This window comes from Oreochromis niloticus, linkage group LG12, assembly GCF_001858045.2.
Source record: "Oreochromis niloticus isolate F11D_XX linkage group LG12, O_niloticus_UMD_NMBU, whole genome shotgun sequence".
Lineage (NCBI taxonomy): Eukaryota > Metazoa > Chordata > Actinopteri > Cichliformes > Cichlidae > Oreochromis > Oreochromis niloticus.
Window position 1 is genome coordinate 4236410 of NC_031977.2, and position 6001 is coordinate 4242410.

Sequence of the window (6001 nt, forward strand, 5' to 3'; positions counted from 1 at the left end):
AATATTTAGTTTCCCGTAACATTTAGATTTAACATTTAACATTTAGATTTATATATAATATTTACATTTAACATTTAGATTTATATATAATATTTACATTTAACATTTAACATTTAGATTTATATATAATATTTACATTTAACATTTTACATTTACATTTAAATATAATATTTACATTTAACATTTAACATTTAGATTTAACATTTAGCATTTAGATTTAACATTTAAAATTCTGTTTTAAATATAAAAAGTTACAAATATTTTACTAAATGTTGTAAAAATATGACTCAAAAAAACATGTTTTTGTAAGATTTAGCGCTAAATGTGGAAAAATGTTGTCGCTAATTTCGGCATGTTTCAGTTTACAAACGGCGCCCCATAGTTAGCTGCCCAGCAGCCACTTTCAGCTCAGTTAGCTGCCCAGCAGCCACCTTCAGTTCAGTCTCCAGTGCCTCCAGTGTCACCTGTAGTTCAGTCTTCAGTGCCTCCAGCATCACCTGTAGTTCAGGCTCCAGTGCCTCCAGTGTCATCTGTAGTTCAGTCTCCAGTGCCTCCAGCGTCACCTGTAGTTCAGGCTCCAGTGCCTCCAGCGTCACCTGTAGTTCAGTCTCCAGTGTCTCCAGCATCACCTGTAGTTCAGTCTCCAGTGTCTCCAGTGTCACCCGTAGTTCAGGCTCCAGTGCCTCCAGCATCACCTGTAGTTCAGTCTCCAGTGTCTCCAGCATCACCTGTAGTTCAGGCTCCAGTGTCTCCAGTGTCACCCGTAGTTCAGGCTCCAGTGCCTCCAGCGTCACCCGTAGTTCAGGCTCCAGTGTCTCCAGTGTCACCTTCAGCTCAGGCTCCAGTGCCTCCAGTGTCACCTTCAGCTCAGGCTCCAGTGCCTCCAGTGTCACCTTCAGCTCAGGCTCCAGTGCCTCCAGTGTCACCTTCAGCTCAGGTTCCAGTGCCTCCAGTGTCAAGAGTTGGAAGTTCGCCTTGTAATCGGAAGGTTGCCGGTTTGAGCCCCAGCTTGGACAGTCTCGGTCGTTGTGTCCTTGGGCAATTACCTTTGCTGGGCGCCAGTGTCCGGCAGCCTCGCCTCTGTCAGTGCACCCCAGGGTGGCTGTGGCTACAATGTAGCTTGCCATCACCAGTGTGTGAATGTGTGTGTGATTGGGTGGATGACTGGATGTGTAAAGCGCTTTGGGGTCCTTAGGGACTATTAAAGCGCTATACAAATACAGGCCATTTACCATTTGGTACAAACCATACGGAGTGGAGAACGCCTTTCTTCCTTAGTCTCTGTGAACAGAGTAATCTGCCAGTAGCCCTTGGTTAAAGCCAGTGTCATGAAAACAAGCAGTGCCTAACCGGTCCAGGAGCTTATTGACCTGGTGCCTGGGATAAGCATCAAACCATGACACCTCATTCAGATTGCGATAGTCAACACAGAACGTATAAACCCATCTTTCTTCACTACAAGCTCGATGGGGCTACACCAGGCACTGTGTGACTCTTCTATCACTCCCAGCTTTAGCGTTTCAGCCAATTCTCTCTGAACAACTGAAAGTGGCTCCCACACTTTTATGTTCAGCCAACTTGTAGAGCTGTGAATGCACCGTCACAGCTCTACAAGTATGATTGTTGGGTTTTTTCTCTGTATCTGTTATTATATAGTATACTGTACACTATAAAGCGCCTTGAGGTGACTTTTGTTGTGATTTGGCGCTATATAAATAAAATTGAATTGAATTGAATTGAATTGAACCGTCACACCTGGGCATGTCTCAGCATGGTGCTGAGATTGGTACAGCACAGCAAGGGAAAGAACACATCTGCAAACCACTGTGCAGCAAGATCTGCTCTCTGGATACCTGTGTGACATGGTTATCACAGTGGAGGGAGGTGGGAATGGTAAAATTTAGCACCATCTGGCCCCAGCTCATCTCTTTCCTTTACCAGGCACACCAGAGAAGCAGTTTCAGCCTCTCTCTATGCTTTTAGGAGGTTGAGGTGATATACCTGTGTGGCTCCTCCCCTGTTCGACCATATCACCTCATAGTCAATATCATCCACTCACTGTGTGAGCAAGAAGGGTCCTTGCCAATTGGTGAGTAACTTTGAGCTAGAAGAAGGAAGTAAAACAAGGACTTTATCTCCTGGTGAAAATTGCCTGAGAATAGCCCCTCTGTTATACAGGTGCTTTTGCAGTTCCTGGGCCTGGAGCAAATTTTGTTGACAATTTTCCCAAAGAGGTTGTTCTGACACGTTCTGGTACGTTCTGGGCAGAACGTGTTTTTAGCTGGGCTTGGACCTTCCTCCCAGCTTTCTTTAGGTCCAACACCCCACGTGGCTTCCTGCCGAACAACAATTCAAAGGCAGAAAATCCTGTGGACACCTTGGACACCCCCTGCACTGCAAATAACACAGGGTCTAACCAGCGATTCCAATTGCGTTCATCCTCATGAATGAACTTGTGAATCATGGACTTTAAAGTCTTATTCAGCTGCTCCACCAGCCCATCAGTCTGAGCGTGGTAGAGGCTGGTTGGCCAATAATTCATTACAGCTTTTTTAGTGTGCGAGGCATGAACAACATGCCTTGGTCAGTCAGTATCTCTTTGCCGACTTCGGATATGACCTGAAACATGCAGCACACTGTATGTAGTAATGGTGCACAGCAGCACTGCTTTGGGATATCTCGTTGCATAATCGACCAAAGCTAATAAAGCGATATCCTGGTCAATGCCAATGTGGTTAAATAGCACCTCCACTAATGGTAACGATCACAAATATGCTTTTGGAATGGCCAGCTAGTTAACCACCTGACATTCTGGGCAGGACGTGCACCAGTAGCACACATCCACCTGAATGCCTGGCCAATAAAATCGGGCCATAATTTGCTCCAGAGTTTTGTCATATCCCATATGCCCTGCCATGGGGTTATGATGAGCCACCTGGTAAATAATTTCCCCGTGGCTTTGAGGCACTAACAACCGAGTGTGTTCCTCGTCTATGTGAGTCAAGAGTTACTCGATAAAGCCTATGTTTGATCAATACAAAATACCTCAGAGTGCACCAAGTAAACATCAGTTTTCATCACTTGGTCAAAGGCCAAGCATAGAGTGTCATCGTGAGACTACTTTAGTGGGAAATCTCCCGTGGAGTGAATCACTCCCAGAGTCAGACATCCTGTGTCACTTAATGCCGTTAAAGGTCATGAATGCAGCCCCACACTCTGCCCCTACAGGTTATTAATCTGTCCCCAGAATTAATGGATGCGTCAGGCACAAGCTAACTGAAGTCTTTACTCTATGCATTTTCCCCTGGATTTAATTTGCAGCAGCATTATGGGATATTTATGAATGTCCACATGCACACACCTAACCTCCACCCACACTGCCTCTAGCAATGCTCCCGGTCCACCTGGGTTTGGTGGACCAGGATCTGTGTGCAGCCCAAGTCCACCATAGCTTGGCATATACCCCCTGGTACCTTAACAGAACGCTGTACATCCATCCTGGACTGGGGAAAGGTGATGGGCAACGCGGACCACCCGCTCCACCTGCACAGGAGGCTGCCGGTACTTGGGCAGACACAGCAGAGAGGAAGGGATTAGTATGCTGCCTCACTCACTCCTCCACAGCCGGCGGTGTTGGTAGAGGGCTAGGAAGCCTTCTTCTTGGGGCCAGGACTGGCTGTTGCCCCAGCCAGTCTAGGATAGATGCTGGCATCATGCTCATTGGCCATATCTGTGCCTCCCTGGATAGCAGGGGCAGTAGCCACAGTGACCACCTGTTGAGTCTGCGCTTCCACAGGCCCCGCTAGTTTAGAGACTTATTCCTCATGAAGAAAACAAGACAGTCAGCGTTCGATTGGTTTTACTTGCGCAAGGGAGGCCCCTGTTGGTATCTCAGGAACGCACTTCGAATCCTACCACAAAATGACCCCAACTCCGACCTCCGCTTGCTGCCTTTTATTGAAAAACAGTTACACACAACAGTTTACACAACACAAGCACCTCCCACCGTAAAACCCCCCTTGGTTACAAAAGACAAGGCACTATGTATGTATATGTGTATGCACGTGTGTGTGTGTGTACGTGTGAGTATGTGAGAATGTGTGTGTAAGAATGTGTTTGGGGGTGCGTTTGTGTGATCTCCTGCTCACCAAAAGGATCATAAAAGCAGGAAGCTTGCCACACAAGAAACAGATCTTTCAGATAGGATGTGCCTAATAAAACCTCCCCCAGCACCAGAGTAGCTGGAGAGGTGGTCAGAGACAAAGGAATGTCTTTGATCCCACTGCTTGAACCAAGACTTACAAATTTAAGAAACACAATGACATAATTTAAAAATTTGACTCCAACACCACCCGCCGTGGGCCACTGGCACGCCTCCGCCATTGCCTCCAAAAAAATCCAGGAAAAGAAATACATTGATCCTTGGACTGGTTTCATACCAGTAAACTGCTTAGATCATTGACTGTAGAAAACATGGACGACGCGACAGCACCCCAAAAATGAAGCCAAAATGTCTCTATCGCCCCCTGGTGTCTGGCTGCAGTATAGGTCATAAACCCCGCCTCCTCCATGCTAGCGGATGGGACTGGGGTCAGAATAAAATAAATTTATTCTCCTTAGATAATTTTTTTCCAAAGATTCTTTCTTTTGTTATCAATAGTTCTCATCATGCTGATTGATGTCCAAGGGGTCTCCTTTCCCATAAGTTTGATTCTAATTCCTACCGCGGTGATGTTAAATTGGGGTGAAACGTCATCATAGCAGCTTTGACAGGCAGCTGCAGTCACGGAGAAACTTGCGTATCTCTGTTCAGGAATAGCAGATAGAGCGTAGGCTCTGAGAGGAGGGCCAGCGTTTACGCTACGAAAACACGACCGAGTGTTTTAACCTGACAGCCTGAGGTGTTCTTCAGTAAACTGGACTACCCGACAGAAGGACCCGAGGCCCCGCCGCACTTTTTCGGTAAGTTAAACGTGTTTGTAAGCTACTCCGTAACTACCGTCCTTGGCTAGCTCCTGAGACCTAGCTAGCTAAAATGAGCACTCGGCTGTCAGGGTTCGTTTAGCTAATCTGTGCAGGTGAATGAATTTACTAAAGAAATCAAGAGAAATGCCCCGGGCTACTCAGTCACTAATTACTGTTACTGTACTTTTATTACAAGTATTATACTTTAAAAACAACAGGCTGCACCCTGCTGCGGCTCCTGTGCAGAGCTGAATATTAAATATGTGCAAACAACAGCATGTTTTCAGTCTCTTGCCACATCTGTAAAGACAGTAACATTTTTTTAAAAGCTTGTACTTCAGTAACTCCTCATTAATCAGGAACTATGGATTAAAGTACTGTAGTGTACTGTAATACTGAAAAAATGTAAGAGAAGAACTTCAGATCCTGAGTGTGTGAGGACAGAAGGATCAGCTTTATTTCAATGTTGAGGGATAAAATTTATATCTGAGTTTGATGGTTCTGTTCTCTTTGTGATTACAGGAGCTGCCCTCAGATTCAGACCTCAGCACCACCCAGTGACAGCAGACAGATCATCCAACATGTTCACATGTTAACTGCAAAATGAACTGATGAAAACAGTACAAAGGTTAAAGTATCACACGTGCTGTCAGTGAAAGCTGCAGCTTTATTGATAAAGTTAAAGACAAAAAACAAAAGGATTAATCACTCATGTAACTGTGTCACTATATATCAGCATTAACAGGACCTCAGTTTGGTGTTTCACAAAGCTGCTGATCTCAGACCTGCACAGCTTCTGTTTTAAACACTTGATGTACTCAGCTGCATGAAGAGCATATGAGATTTTCTCTAACACAATTTAATAAAACATGATGAAGGTCAAAGGTCGTCACTTGTATGTTGAACTACAAACTTGTCATCTGGAATTCTTTCACAGTTTTTTGCAGATAGTGTGTTATTTACCATAAAGTGATGCAGAGTTATTCATACCAGAGTAACCAGAGAGGATCATATATTTTTAAATATATAACTTTCT